Raw genomic sequence first — 17,213 nt, 5'->3', positions numbered from 1 at the left:
TCAGTGGGAGCTGAGATCGTCACAGGCAAGAAATGAATGCTCCGGAAACGATGATATTGCCGGAAACGGAAATATGGATCGTATCGGAAATATAAATATTATCCAAGTCGTAGATGTTGCCGGAAACGGAAACATGGTACGTATCGGAAAATATTATCGGAAATGGAAATATTGCCGGAATCGGAAATATTGCCGGAAACGGAAATATTGTCAGAATCGGAAATATTATCGGAATCGGAAAATAATTCCGGAAACGGAAATATTAAATATTTGTTCGAAACGGAAATTAATTCCGGAATCGGAAATATTAAATATTGTTCGTATCGGAAATGAATTCCGGAATCGGGAAATTAATCGGAAGCGTATCGTACGAATTAGCATCGGACGAGGCCTGCCAGACGAAGGCCCAGCACGAAGCCGGGCCATCGCCCAGCAAGCCAGCGTGCCACAACGCACTAGCCAAGGCTGCGCCAGGCCCACCGCAAGGCAGGCCCAGCGCGCGCCAAGGCTGCGGCAGCGTGTGGGCCTCGTGGCAATGGGCTGCGAGCTCACGGGCTGCGCGCGCGCGCATGGCGCCCCTCGTGGGCTGCTGTGCGTGCGTGTGTGTGTTTGTGTGCTATACGAATCCTAAAGCTATCAGGTTTCGACATATGATTAAATTCCGCAACCTAAAAGGATGAATTAATTAAATAAGAATTCTATTAGGATTCTAGTTTAATTAATTCGTATCCTAATAGGATAACGATTCCTTTTCCATACCTCTATAAATAAAGGCCTAGGGTCATTATTTTGTATAGAGAATTCAAGTATTCCAAGTGATTTTTGAGAGCAAAAATTCAGTCATACAATTGCCTACATTAGCCGAAAATTCTAAGTACCTTAAGGGCGATCCTAGTTGGTCAAGCTTAAGGCGGATCCGGACGTGCTGTGGACTATCTACGGAGGGACGACACTTGGAGTCCTAAAGACTTGTTCTTGTTCGGTTCGGGCGCAGCTAGGGAAGGCACGCAACAAAGTGTATGCATCTAAACTATGCTAAATGATTATGTGTAAATAATATGCTTGGTGAGAAATTGGTCTTTTTAGGCTCGTTTAATGGTGATTTAGGCCACTACGCGATCCCGAGGAAGTTCGGGGAGACCATCGTCGACTTGCGGGAGCCTTAGATGCTTATGGTTGAGCCCCAGAAGTTAGACTCGGTGTTATGGGCGAAGGTGTTAGGTTATGATACATATGACAATTCATAAATCATGCGGAAAAACCATAAAGCCAGGAAAGCATATTATTTACCCATAATCATTTAGCATAGTTTAGATGCATACACTTTGTTGCGTGCCTTCCCTAGCTGCGCCCGAACCGAACAAGAACAAGTCTTTAGGACTCCAAATGTCGTCCCTCCGTAGATAGTCCACAGCACGTCCGGATCCGCCTTAAGCTTGACCAACTAGGATCGCCCTTAAGGTACTTAGCATTTTCGGCTGGTACATGCAATTGTATGACTGAATTTTTGCTCTCAAAAATCACTTTGAATACTTGAATACTCTATCTAAAATAATGACCCTAGGCCTTTATTTATAGAGGTATGGAAAGGGAATCGTAATCCTATTAGGATACGAATTAATTAAACTAGAATCCTAATAGAATTCTTATTTTAATTAATTCATCCTTTTAGGTTTAGGAATTTAATCATTAGTCGAAACCTGATAGCTTTAGGATTCGTATAGCACACCAACACACACGCACGCACAGCAGCCCACGAGGGGCGCCATGCGCGCGCGCGCAGCCCGCGAGCTCGCAGCCCATTGCTGCGAGGCCCACACGCTGCCGCAGCGTTGGCGCGCGCTGGGCCTGCCTTGCGGTGGGCCTGGCGCAGCCTTGGCTGGTGCGTTGTGGCGCGCTGGCTTGCTGGGCGATGGCCCGACTTCGTGCTGGGCCTTCGTCTGGCAGGCCTCGTCCGATGCTAATTCGTACGATACGCTTTCCGATTGATTTCCCGATTCCGGAATTCATTTCCGATACGAACAATATTTAACATTTCCGATTCCGGAATAAATTTCCGTTTCGAACAAATATTTAATATTTGCGTTTCCGGAATTATTTTCCGATCCCGATAATATTTCCGATTCTGACAATATTTCCGTTTCCGGCAATATTTCCGATTCCGGCAATATTTCCATTTCCGATAATATTTTCCGATACGTACCATGTTTCCGTTTCCGGCAACATCTACGACTTGGATAGTATTTATATTTCCGATACGATCCATATTTCCGTTTCCGGCAATATCATCGTTTCCGGAGCATTCATTTCTTGCATGTGACGACCTCAGCTCCCACTGAAAACAAGATCCGTCGATTCCGAATATCCATAGATGGAGTATTTAATGCCATTAAAGACTTGATCCGTTTACGTACTATTTGTGTGACCCTACGGGTTCAGTCAAGAATAAGCTGTGGATTAATATCATTAATTCCACTTGAACTGAAGCGGCCTCTAGCTAGGCATTCAGCTCACTTGATCTCACTGAATTATTAACTTGTTAATTAATACTGAACCGCATTTATTAGACATAACGTAGAATGCATACTTGGACCAAGGGCATTATTTCCTTCAGTCTCCCACTTGTCCTTAGGGACAAGTGTGCATTTCCTAATTCCTTTGTTGCTCGATGCTTGCTCTTGAACATAAGGTAAGAGTTGTCATCCTTATTATGTCCAGAGGTGTTCCTCGGTTTCAGAGTTCAACTGATCAAATAAACAGATAATCATAGCCTATGATTCATCCGAGCACGGCCATGCATTTCACAGTTTCTAGCTCTCCGAGTGGCCTTGTACAACTTTTAAGCATCTCATCCCGATTTATGGGAGGACAATCCCAATCTTGCGATCTTGAGATTAGACTTCGTTTGATAGGTGATTACCTGAGCGTTGCCTTTATAGCCTCCTTTTACGGTGCGACGGTTGGTCAACGTCAAAGCAACCAGTTCTCAAACAAGTAATCTCAAATCACTCAGGTATTGAGGATTTAGTGTCTAATAATTTTAATGAAATTTACCTATGACAGATTTTCATCTCTTACAGTAAAGTTTCATAGGTCTTGTCCGATACTAGTCTTCCCAAAGTAAGTATCTATGCAAATGATTATGACATTGCCATGTCCACATAGTTCAAGAAACAGAACTACTAGTCATCTTGCATTCTAGTCGTCTAACGTTTTCTATGCGTCCATTTTATAGAAAACTCCGACCAGGGACCATTTTCAACCTTTGACATTCAAGTTCACTTGATAGACATTTCTAAGTCACATGACTGGTCCTGACAGTCTATCTTGAATATATCGTCAAATTGAAGGGACTCATCATTTAATACTAAACCAAGATTAAATGGAATATGAAAATACATTTCATATATGATAAATGTTCAACCCCATTGTTTTACAACCATGGGCCTCTAACCCATCTTTAAAACATTTCATGGAATTCAAAGCTATGCTTGATTTCCAGTGCTACAACGTGAGTGTTGCTTCTCACTTGTTGCATAGGTTTAGTTATCATGCTTTGCCAATCTTAATATCCTTTTCATCGAATGTTCTTCGAGATATGATGATAAGATCTTTTGAGTTTGTTTATTATGTGATCTAGTCTTTCTTACTTCGATAGTGGTTCTACGCATTTTGCAATGAAGAACCATCAAGTTAGTAGACATGTGAAACACCCAAGTTCAATGAAGAACTAATTAATATAAACAACTCTGGTTTATTGCTTCTTAGGCAATAAGTACTTTTACTTCAACTGTTTAGGTTGCTAGTGATGCTTTATTTGGATTTGCTTATCCAAGCAGTTCACAGATATGTGGAAGACTTTCCAGCTGTATCTTAGAACATAGAAATTAATATTTAATTTCTCACGCAACAATTCATGGTCTCCAATCCATGTTGCCATTTCAAAACACGATGCTCTATAGCTCGTCCTTATCAATGGTTAACTCCAAAGGGTCATTGCTTGATCCTTTGCCAGTGTTTATGCGTGTAGCATCAATATTTAGCATATCTTTATTTCCTTGAATTAAGAACTATTCTTATGTACCTTTTCAAGTACCATAAGTATTCTTGATCTCAATCTAGTTGATCTATACTTAGATCAATAGAGATTGGTATATGTTCGTCATGCGTAAAGTCATACGATACGTTTTTGGCGATCCTCATATTATATCATACATGATAAATTCTTTTGCAGAATAATTCCCAATTGAATTCTATTCATGTAACTTTAGCTCATCTAGTTTTAGTAGATACTAAATCCAGCTAAATTCTTTGACATATAATATAGGTTAAGAATCTTACTTAGATCCTTGGATGTTTAACTTAGTGAATGCTTATACATAGTTCGAACATTCTTTACTTAGATTTATTCACATGGGTCGAATATCTCCAATGGATTCTTTCGTGTTTGATTTAGTAAATGCCATTACTTAATCCAAAACAATAATATAAGATCTTTGTAAATAGATCTTAATACCTAGTATGTACTAAGTTTCGCCTTGGTCCATCATTGATGAATAATTTCAAATCTAAGTCATTAGCATTTGAATGTTATTTTACAATAGAGAGATATGTGTGTGATACACATAGGACCAATTAATTTTATGTACTCCCACTAAACTTCTTATATATCTATAAGAATCATGTACATTTTATGAAACTAAAATACTTATTAGCTTCACTAAAATACATTTCTAATTCCCAATTGCTTGCTTAAATCTGTACTTAGATTTCATAAGCTAGCTTTCTTTTTCAAGCATTTATTTGGATCCACAAATCCTATGACATACCATGTACATAGTTTATTCCATCATTTGATTGAGGAATACATTTTGTCATCCAATTGCCATATGTACCAATATGCAATCATTGCTTGATTTATAGACTTGTGTATTACGATTATGCATGAGGTTTCAACACAATCCACGCCGTGAATTTTCTTGTAACCTTTAGCAACTAATCTAGCTTTGTGTGTGAACACAATTCCATGTTTGATGGTTTTTATCCTTAAAACAAACTTGCAACCAATAGGTGTGAAACTATTCTTGCAAATCAACAAAATTTCAATTTTGTCATCTAAACATTGAGTATGTTTTATGGCCTCTAACCATTTAAAACATTTGAGTCTATATATGGCCTCTAACCATTTTAGGGAATCTGGGTTTCGTCATAGCTTTCTCACAGGTTATAAACTCATTTCACTATATGATAATAGTTTGACTGCAAGTTGTAGGTTTTTTCACTATCTAATAGAAGAATCGCATAGCTTTAGTGACCTGAACTCCATGTTTCTTCACTATCCAATAGAAGAATATCATAGTTCCAGTGACTTGAACTCTATGCCTACATTGGGTATAGAACATCAAACAAATAGAATATCAATAGCCACTTGAAAGTCCTTTGAATATTCTGTTCTCCTTGAAGCACTTGTAAAGTCTTCTAAGAGATGTCTATTCTTTAAAAGCCACTTCTAAAGTCCTTAAAGAATACGTGTTCGGATTTTCTAAAGAACTTCGAAAAAGCCTCCAGATTGTCCGTTTATGTTTGTTGTTCGTCTCGAAGACTTTCGAGGTCTATTTTCTCCCACTTGTCATTTTGGAAACGAATCTCCAAAAGGACATTATTTCGAGCAAACAAACATTATGTTCTAAAAAATTCGTGGTAGAAACAATACCCTTGTGTCTCATTTGAATAAATCACAATGAAACATATATCTATACTTGGGCCTTAGTTTATCGAATGACAAACACTAAGCTCCCACTGAGTTTTGCAACTCTCTAGATATATTTTATGAAAAGTTATTCTGAAATTACTTTTCAATAGCTTTGACGAATTTGGTTTAGTTTGGTGGTAGTTGAGCATTTTGTTTTAGAAATTATAGGAAAAGTCTTTATGATTCATCATTAATCGAATCAAGTACTAATTGACTTCGATTATTCCAACTAAGATATGCCATATCTTATGGACCTAGATTGTGAAATTACAACACACAATCATTGATGATCATATTTGGTCTCAAGTAATCATCAACATGATCTAACCTAGATCTTTATGATTTCTTGCCAAGTGGATTTTATACTTCTGAATCTTTGAACTAGCCAAACAGATTCAACTTATATCACATTTGAGTAAATAAACCTATATTCACTCAAATCCATGTGAAATAATAAAGTCATAAAATCTTTCTTTAGCTTTGAACTCTATTGTCTAGGCGTTCTAACAATAGTTCATATCTTTTGTTACTTTCAACAAGTAAGACTAGTTGTCTTAAAATGATCTAGAAATCAATCATTTTTCAAAAGTCCATCAAAATAGAGCTTTTGAATGTTAACTTGTTGATATGGTCTAAGCAACAATGCCAAAGATTAGTGGAACTCAAATCAAGGGGTTGATTTGAACCTAGTAAAGTTCTTTAAAGAGTTGTTTGTTTTAATCAAGCATATTGACTCAACCTGTAATTGACCATTTCATTCAAATAAACAAACAAACATTGTTTTTGTTTTTCTTGAATGTGAGTCTTTCTGTGTTTGAAAACAGAAATTTAAGTATGTTGATTATGGAACAAAATAGCCATTAAGTTCCAGCCTTGAAGGACTTAAAACAAACTAGATGACCCTACAACTAATGTAGCATTGCCATGCTTCATTTTTCACTTGTAGGCCATTAGTGTAGCCTAGCTTCCATTATTTGAGTTATTACCGAAGTAAGAACCTCAAGCGGTATATGATACCAAGGAAGTTTGATTGCTAGGTCACTTCTCTTTAAACATAAACTTTTAGTTAGAACCGGAATCGTAAATTCCTTTCATTTGTTCCTTTGTTTTCCTATTTCTTGTACCCTTTCTTATAGTCTTAAGAATTGAATTCTGTAGTGTTGACTTTTATACTTTGTTAGACATGTCCAATGTCATTTTATCAAAGTTCTTACCATTTATGTTGAATATTCTGTTTCAACTAGATGATCTTACCAGAAGCTTCTAAAGTTCTCTAAGCATCGATCTATTCGAATGTCTAGGAACTAGACTCATTCGAGAATTAAATGGAAAAAGGATTTTAGGTTGTTAACCATTGGTAAAGCTGAGCGTTTAAACTCAATGCTTTATGATCTCAAAACTACAGTGTATTTTGAATTCACAAGCACCAATTGGTTTGCCATTCGACTTTGATGTTCGAAAACAACCATAAAAGTCGCTATAAGAAACGTACATTTTAAATTGCTCACTTTCTCTCATTTCCGTGAATCGTTCTTGGATTCACTACCAATCGAGGAAATTTACTGTTACTTTTCTAAAAGGATTTATTGCAGTGCAAGATATTTAATTATAAACAATAATTAAAACATTCATTGAAGCATGCAAAGTCTAAACATTTATCATGAATAATAACTTGAAAATGAAAGCAATCATGCAATTTAAACAAGTCATTAGCATTTTATTCGAATTATGTGTTCCGGCAGGTGTGAATAAAATGATTCCAAGACCCTAAAACCATTGAAGAATTAAGCACAGTTTGTCGACTCAATTCTAAAACATTTTAGGTAAGCAAAAGCCTTTTGCTAATAGTCTAGAAACTACTCTTGGTTGATAGGTACGTCTAAGAACTTATTAGGTAAACCTATCGATTTTGACACGACATAAAAGGACTCCTTACTTATATCGTTGAGTTTCACCAAAACTAACGTGTACTCACAATTATTTGTGTACCTTGCCCCTTTAGGACCAATAAGTAACACCTCGCTGAGCGAAAACTATTACTAGATTGACTTAAAGGATATCCAAGCAAGTGTATATTTTGGCATGGCACCTTTTAACTCAATTTTTAAGTTTGGAACTTAAGGCTCTTACTATGTTGGTTAGATTTTAAGTGAACTAAAATCCTTAATCATGCAACATAATCAAGCTTTTGATCTCATGCATTTTAAGACATATTTAAAAGCAATAAATAACTTAAAACATGCATAAGATAAATGTGATCTAGTATGGTCCGACTTCATCTTGAAGCTTTAACTTCAAAGTCCGTCTTGAAAATCTCCGTGGGAGGCACCATTTTCTTCAAATAGGATAAGCTATAATTAAAACTAATTACAACTATTTGATGGTACGCAGACCATATTTGAATTGAAAAACAACTTTGGTACTTTAGACCAATTACATTCAAATTAATGGTACGTAGACCATATTTTCTATCCTATTTGGGCCATACTAATCACTTCATAACCTGCAAAACAGTACATATACAATATATACCATTCACCCATTCATTAACATGAATGGCCCACATAGCTGGTTAGTTAAAACACATTATGCATCACATAAACATTTGCAGCAATTAATCAAGGGCACCAATAATCTACAAATTATTCAATCCTTATTAATTCTAATCAAGTTGTTTTAACCTTAAGGATTTGTAGACCTAATCAAGAGTTTATGACTAAAAAGGGCTCCCACTTAAACCAATAAATTCATATGCTTTACTAATTTTAAACATAAAAATGTATTTCTAGTCTAACCGGAAACATACAAATTTAATTAAAATTTAAAGCTCATATAAATTTATAATTGAATCCAAAAAGTTTAATTTAATTTCAGTCGTATTTAAATTAATTCATGATTTTAATTTTAGTAAAATAATTAGAATAAATAAAATTTATTATAATTACAATATTCAAAATTAAAATCCAAGAAAATAATTTAAATTATTAATTTTAAAATTAATTAAAATTACGTAAACTGAAAATTTCAAATTAAAATTTCAAAACGATCTAATCGCAACGCAACAATCCCACGCATCGCACGCCCATGGGCCACACGCACACAGCCATCGCTGGCCATGTGCGCGCAGCCCATGCGCTGCGTCGCATCGCTGCTGCTCACCATCGCAAGGCATTACGCGAGCTGGTGCTCGCTGCGCGCGCCAGCGCTCGACGCAACAAGCATGCTGCCGCAGCCCATCGCTGGGCGCAGCGCTCGTCGCACGTCGCAACAAGCAAGCTGCTTGCCATCGTTGGGCGCAGCGCTTGTCGCACGCACAATAGCGCTCACTGCGCGCGAGCGATCGATGCTGGGCGTAGCACTCGTGGCACGCGAGCTTGCGCTCGCTGCGCTCGAGGCTCCGCACGCTTGCGCGAGGCAGTGCGCGCTGTGGCGCAGCTCGCTTGCTGCCCACACGCGACTGCTCGTGCCTTGCTCTCGCCCTCGCCCATTCTCCCATTGCACACAGCCCACGACACAAGGCAGGGCTGCTGCCTTGTGCTCGTGCACCATGGCTTTGCTCATTGCATTCGCACCGCATGGGCGACGAGCTCCCTTGCTCGTCGTCGCATGCCCGCACTATACAACACCCCTTAAGGGTAACACGTAGCGTCCATTGCTTTGTGCGTGCAAGTTATATGAGCGAATCGCATAAAAATTTAAAATTTATATTCAAAATTAATGACAAATTAATAAATAATATTAATTTCATAATTTTAGGGCGAAAAATCGAAAATTTATTATTTAATTGATTTCCGATTAACATGGATTCAAGTCTAGGTCATAAAAATTTAAAATTTAACATAAATTTACAATTTTATGGTGGTTTTTAATCATAGGTATCTAATTAAATTATAACTAATTATGAAAATCAAATTAATTCTAAATTATTCCAATTTTCAACAAATTGATCATAATTACAAATTAGATTGCATAATTAACAAGGCTAGGCATTCAAACTTGTTAAACATATACAGTAGGTCAATCAAAAATTCAAGATTTATCAACAAGAATCGCAAATATTTAATTTAACATCTTAAATTTACGAAATTTTGCATTCGAAAAACTAAAACCTCCGAAAAGTCATAGTTAGGCTTCGAATTTGAGAATTCTGGGTTCGGCCGAAAAATACTTTTTTGTGTCAAAATTTTAGAATGCCTTTTACATGCGGAATTGACACAAAAATCACTCGATTTGGATGAGTAACGAAGAAACTGCCGAAAAACTGCGTACGTATAATTAAATAAACGCAATTTGCAATTAATTAACAATTACGAAAATTAATCACCCCTTTTAATTCTTGCAAATTTGTAATATTTAACCATGTTCATGCAATTTAGATTATGAACATAATAAGAGGCTCTGATACCACTGTTAGGTTATGATACATATGACAATTCATAAATCATGCGGAAAAACCATAAAGCCAGGAAAGCATATTATTTACACATAATCATTAAGCATAGTTTAGATGCATACACTTTGTTGCGTGCCTTCCCTAGCGGCGCCCGAACCGAACAAGAACAAGTCTTTAGGACTCCAAATGTCGTCCCTCCGTAGATAGTTCACAGCACGTCCGGATCCGCCTTAAGCTTGACCAACTAGGATCGCCCTTAAGGTACTTAGCATTTTCGGCTAGTATAGGCAATTGTATGACTGAATTTTTGCTCTCAAAAATCACTTTGAATACTTGAATACTCTATCTAAAATAATGACCCTAGGCCTTTATTTATAGAGGTATGGAAAGGGAATCGTAATCCTCTTAGGATACGAATTAATTAAACTAGAATCCTAATAGAATTCTTATTTTAATTAATTCATCCTTTTAGGTTTAGGAATTTAATCATTAGTCGAAACCTGATAGCTTTAGGATTCGTATAGCACACCAACACACACGCATGCACAGCAGCCCACGAGGGGCGCCATGCGCGCGCGCGCAGCCCGCGAGCTCGCAGCCCATTGCTGCGAGGCCCACACGCTGCCGCAGCGTTGGCGCGCGCTGGGCCTGCCTTGCGGTGGGCCTGGCGCAGCCGTGGCTGGTGCGTTGTGGCTCGCTAGCTTGCTGGGCGATGGCCCAGCTTCGTGCTGGGCCTTCGTCTTGGAGGCCTCGTCCGATGCTAATTCGTACGATACGCTTTCCGATTAATTTCCCGATTCCGGAATTCATTTCCGATACGAACAATATTTAATATTTCCGATTCCGGAATTAATTTCCGTTTCGAAAAAATATTTAATATTTCCGTTTCCGGAATTATTTTCCGATTCCGATAATATTTCCGATTCTGACAATATTTCCGTTTCCGGCAATATTTCCGATTCCGGCAATATTTCCATTTCCGATAATATTTTCCGATACGTACCATGTTTCCGTTTCCGGCAACATCTACGACTTGGATAATATTTATATTTCCGATACGATCCATATTTCCGTTTCCGGCAATATCATCGTTTCCGGAGCATTCATTTCTTGCCTGTGACGATCTCAGCTCCCACTGAAAACAAGATCCGTCGATTCCGAATATCCATAGATGGAGTATTTAATGCCATTAAATACTTGATACGTTTACGTACTATTTGTGTGACCCTACGGGTTCAGTCAAGAGTAAGCTGTGGATTAATATCATTAATTCCACTTGAACTGAAGCGGCCTCTAGCTAGGCATTCAGCTCACTTGATCTCACTAAATTTTTAACTTGTTAATTAATACTGAACCGCATTTATTAGACTTAACATAGAATGCATACTTGGACCAAGGGCATTATTTCCTTCAGAAGGTTGGTACTTTTAGACAATCGCCCGGTTGGTCTCCTTTCGCCCACCGGGCGAGAGAAGAAGCTGTTGTGTTTTCAATGGTCGCCCGACGGGCGGCCTTTGCCCGGTGACTGGCGGGCAGACAGCGAGAGTAAAGAGATCAAGGAGTTTCATCCGCCCGACGGGCGAACGTCGGCCCGGCGGGCGAAAGTCGAAGATTGTGGGACGTCTTATTTTGGCCCGGCGGGCAGACCTGCGCCCGACGGGTAGGTTTCGAGCTCCTCGCCCGGCGGGCGGATGTCTGCCCGAGCGGGCGACGACAACCCTGGGCAGTTATGCGCGTATCTTGTTTCCGTTTTTGGGCTTTATTTTGGGAAAACTATATATATTAGCCCTTATTATTTTTAGTGACATCTTTTATTCTAGTTTTAAAACACTTAGCTTATTTCCTTAGTTTAGTTTATTCTCTCCAAATTGTTCCAAATACTTAGTTTTAATTTCAATCAAAGCTTTAATTTTTCGTTCATCCTTTCGTTCTTCATTTAGGTATTGATTTCTACTTTGCTTTATTAATTGTTTTTGATAATGTTTTCCATGTTATTGATTGCTTTGTTATTTGTTATTATGAGTGAGTAGTTTAATTTCTAGGGTTTAGGGGATCCATGAATGCATGATTGGGATTATATGTGGACTTGATTATTAATTAATTGATTATGACTTCTATAGCTTATTATAATTGCTCGTCAATCCTGTTCGGTCGGACTATTTTGATTTGAGTTTTATTAACCTTAGATTATGCACCGAGAGGTATAAATCTGATGTTTTTGGTCTGTGGCTATTAGATAGGAATTATTTCTAGTACATAGCGAGAGCCTGCTAGTTATATTTTCCTAAGGAATTTATAAGATTCGAGAGATGCATGTTTTCCTAGTTATGATTGTTAATTGATTGTTGTTGTCCGTTGTCCAATCCCGGTCTGCACTTGTGGTGAACCGTTGCCCTAGATTCCCTTAGTATTGATATTTTCCATTTTGATTATTGTCTTAGTTTAATCTACAAACCAATCACAAACCTCTTGTTACCAATAGTCCAGACTTGTCGATTAATAGTAGAAAGAACATTGTTTCCCTGTGGATACGATCCCTACTTCCCTTACTATATTTTTAGTTGGTGAACGTTAGGTTTATCTTTGATAGGAGTGCGATTTGGCCTGTCAATTAGGAAGATAAATATTGTATTTGATAATTAATTTCTACCATAATAAGACACAATCAAGCAATCTATACTATATATTAAAAGGCGTTTATAAGAAAGGCTACGTGACACGTGGCGCTCTGCTTATGAGTCATTCTCTTTATGTAATCTTCATATACATAAAAAAAATGACCTTGAGTTTAAAAAATAAAGCCTTTACCACTAAGTTATTAGATATTTCATGTTATTATTGCAAAACAAAATATATATAAGTAAATTTGGATGTTATTAATGTAACCACCCGGGGCATTGCCCGGGCCCAAAAACTAGTTTGTAATTAAATGTCAGCAAGTTTTTTTTTTTGACAAGAGGACTAGGAACGAACAAAGCAAAGACAGAACAAAAGACAGGAAACACAAACTAGAACCTATGTCGAATCATAACCCTCCTACGTGCAGACGCCGCTAGTCTATGAGCCGTGCAAACCTCATGACAAGAAACCTTACGAATCGAAAAGGAGTCTTAGGAACTAATCAAGGTACGCAACACCTGCAGCGTCCAAACCACCGACATCGGAACCCCTTGCGAGTGAGAGAGAAGACGAACAAGCTCCGCAGAATCCGTGAGAACAAAATGACGAGAAAAATGATGATTAATAACCATCCGACACCCGCAAGACAAGCAGAGAGCTCCGCTTGGAGAGATGAACAAAGCACACAAACCTGGGCCCCGCCCCCAATATAAGAAAGATCGACAGGGTCCCGAAGGACCCACCCCAGCCCAGCCTCATTAGACGAAGGCATCCAAGCCCCGTCACAGATGAGCTGAATTGAATCTGAAGCAGCGGGAGCCGAACAGACACTCCCAACTACCAAATTAAGCGGATTAAGGACGGAAGCAGGCCTAGCCATAGAGGAGTGTTCCGCGGATGATCCCCTAACCGAATGCACCTCAGCGCTCCTTAGAGTCCAAGCTTCCCAGATGGCCCTAAACGCCCCAGGATCCCACGTAGCCTAACGAAACCGAATGTGATTCCTCATAATCCAAATAGACCATAAGCACGAAAGAAAATCGTCCACCAGGGCGTCCTTAAAAGCAGAGGAGGAGCAATTAGCCATGACCCCTACGCACCACACCATAATAGAGTCCCTCGGGGCAGGCAAGAACAGACGTAACTGCGAGGAAGACCACACCTGCCAAATCAAAGGACAATCCCTAAATAGATGTTCACTATCTTCCAGATGTTGGTGGCAGAAAGAACAGGAAGGGTCTACCGGCATACCCCTTTCTCGGAGGGTCAAGGCTAAAGGAAGACCCTTACGTAACAACTTCCAGATAAAGATTTTGATCCTGTTCATAATCTGGACCCCAAAAATGCTTCCACCAGGACGCAGAGGGCACTGAATCTGCCGAGGCAACATTGTGATAGTTATTCATGATCAATGCATAAGCAGACCGAACCGAAAAAAGACCGTCCGGCGATGATTTCCAGAAGACACAGTCAGCTGTTGCAGACGGAGGACGTTCCAAGGCCAGAATCCTGTTTGTAGACACCTACTTTTGTCCCCATTCCCGAAAGGGAAAGGTTCGATGATGGAAACATAAATCTCCACTTGACAACGCATCTCCTATAAAATAAACGAATCTCAATTCCCCTTTTCATTTCACCCGAAACCTGATATTTATAGAAAACTGCTATTTATGGAAACCTGCTAAAAATAGTAACTGCCGTAAAAGGTAGCTTCTAAAAGTGTCAAATCATAAAGGATAGAAACCTGTCAGAATTAGGTGTTGCATTCCAACATAAATCCAAAATGAGATAGAAAACTGCGAGAATCCTATTCCTAATATGATTCGGAAATAAGAGTTACGTATTAATTAAAATCCTAACGAGCCTAGAGTTCGTAACGGGCCCAGACGCATCCCGTCACAAGATTAATACGCACTAAAAGACTCGATTAAGTCTCAAACTCTACGGATTTCAGGAATCCGAATCTGACTAAGAAAACAGCCCAGACCCTATTTTCAACGCCTGGCTCTGGGCGCCGAAATCTTCGGCGCCCAGGCCTGGGCGCTGAAAATACCTGGGTACGTGTTTTTTCCTAATTCTTTATGGATTAGAACTCTGCAATTCTATCTTTCCACGAACTCTTCCCTATAAATACAGCCCCAAATTCGACGTGAAAAGAACACACACAACACAATTATATTCTGAGTATTGACCCCAACCCTTAGCCTAAGCCTCACGCTGCGAAATTGTTCACGCGTTCTGTCGCAATCGATCCATAAATCGAACAGAACGTATCCTGTCCCTGTGAGGGGGGTCGAAAAAGCGCGAGGCTAATGCGTGACCTTGTCCCTCGTGGGTGTGACGATTCTTTTTATTCAATCAAGTGTAATTGGATTTCCTGTGAGTATACACCCAATTGACTAGTAATATAGGAGTCGCCATTCAGTTTTAACGACAATGAGAAAAACTAACAAAACCCGGTTATCGTGACATAAAGGGAGTGCAATTATGTTTGACCACGACGGCCGTAGGTTCCCTTGTGATCCCTGGTGTGGGGATCTCTCAATATACACCCGCAAGGTAGAGATTGAGGGTTCGGGGGACTGTAACTACCGAGAGGAGTAATTCGCTCGTCGATAACTCCAGAGGCAGGATATCCTTACTAGCTTAGCATAAATAATTGAAGGGACATGCGTTAACTATTAAACTAATTTGAATTGGTTTTAGCAATATGCAACATATAATACTAATTCGATCGTGATTATCTAATTTAAATAACGTTAAGGGACCTAGCATGATAATCCGATTTCCCAAAAATATTATATTTGTTAGGCGTGATAGAACAATCATATTAGGTTAGTTTAACAGTTCATAAAAAGGGCGAGGAAAGCAGTTAAATCATCGAAAAGGGACACGTTACGACGCACCCTTGAGAGGTGCGTCACGGTTCTCAGAAAACTAACCACTTTGACTTTGCTATTTCTCCTTTTTATTTAACGAATGTCAATTATGGAACAGGATACGTTCTGTTCGATTTATGGATCGATTGCGACAGAACGCGTGAACAGTTTCGCAGCGAGAGGCTTAGGCTAAGGGGTTTAGAGTCAATACTCAGAATATATTATGTGTTGTTGTGTGTTCTTTCTCGTCGAAACTAGGGGCCTATTTATAGGGAAGAGTTCGTGGAAAGATAGAATTGCAGAGTTCTAATCCGTAAAGAATTAGGAAAAGAAACGTACCCAGGTATTTTCAGCGCCCAGAGCCAGGCGTTGAAAATAGGGTCTGGGAAGTTTTGTTTAGTCAGATTCGGATTCCTAAAATCCGTAGAGTTTGAGATTAATTCGAGTCTTTTAGCGCGTATCAATTTTGTGACGGAATGCGTCTGGGCCCGTTACGAACTCTAGGATCGTTAGGATTTTGATTAATACGTAACTCTTATTTCCGAATCCTATTAGGAATAGGATTCTCGCGGTTTTCTATCTCATTTAGGATTTATGTTGGAGTGCAACACCTAATTCTGACAGGTTTCTATCCTTTATGATTTGCCACTTTTAGACGCTACTTTTTACGGCAGTTACTATTTTTAGCAGGTTTCCATAAATATCAGGTTTCGGGTGAAATGAAATGGGGAATCGAGATTCGTTTATTTTATAGGAGATGCGTTGTCAAGTGGAGTTTTTATGCTTTCATCATCGAACCTTTCCCTTGCGGGAATGGGGACAAAAGTAGGTGTCTACAGTTAGCCCCCACTTTGACTGAGTCTTGGAGTAAGCCGATGGTCAAAGTATTAGACGGAGTGCGTCACACAAGCCATGGTGTATGTGACCTGTTTTGCGAGGGTCTCACGAGCCCCCGAGTGATAACATTTGACTTAAGGGTCATCACTTGAAGCGTCGACATATCCCTCACGTGTCATTGGGATTTGTCAACTGATAGTATAAAAACTTCCTCACTTTGTCATTGGAAGGATCTAAAGGTGCGTAGAAACTCCCTCACTTTGTCATTGGGAGTATCTACAAATATTTTCGAAATTAAAGCTGTAAAGTGTAATTGGGCCTGGCCAAGCCCAATCACGAGGTAAAACGTTTTTAAAGATTCTCATTTTCAGGGCTAGCTAAACGAGAAAACCCCCTTGTTTTTATAGGACGTAAAACGAAGGAAAATCCAACACATCGTTCTTTTTTGGAAAAACGAAAAACCAATCCTTTAATTTTTGGAAAAAGGGAAAACCAATCCTTTGATTTTCGGAAAAAGGGAAAACCGATCCTTTGATTTTCGGAAAAAGGGAAAACCGATCCTTTGATTTTCGGAAAAAGGGAAAACCGATCCTTTGATTTTCGGAAAAAGGGAAAACCGATAAAAGTTATCGCTGCAGCGACTAAGGACCTGCGCTGTTAGTGACGCAGACCCCGCCCGCCGAAGGTGGGCGAGCCTGTCCTTTGAGGGTGGACCCCCGTCCGATAGAAGTGG

This window comes from Spinacia oleracea, chromosome 4, assembly GCF_020520425.1.
Source record: "Spinacia oleracea cultivar Varoflay chromosome 4, BTI_SOV_V1, whole genome shotgun sequence".
Classification (NCBI taxonomy): domain Eukaryota; kingdom Viridiplantae; phylum Streptophyta; class Magnoliopsida; order Caryophyllales; family Amaranthaceae; genus Spinacia; species Spinacia oleracea.
The sequence above is the reverse complement of the archived record's forward strand: the minus strand, read 5'-3'. Positions refer to the sequence as shown.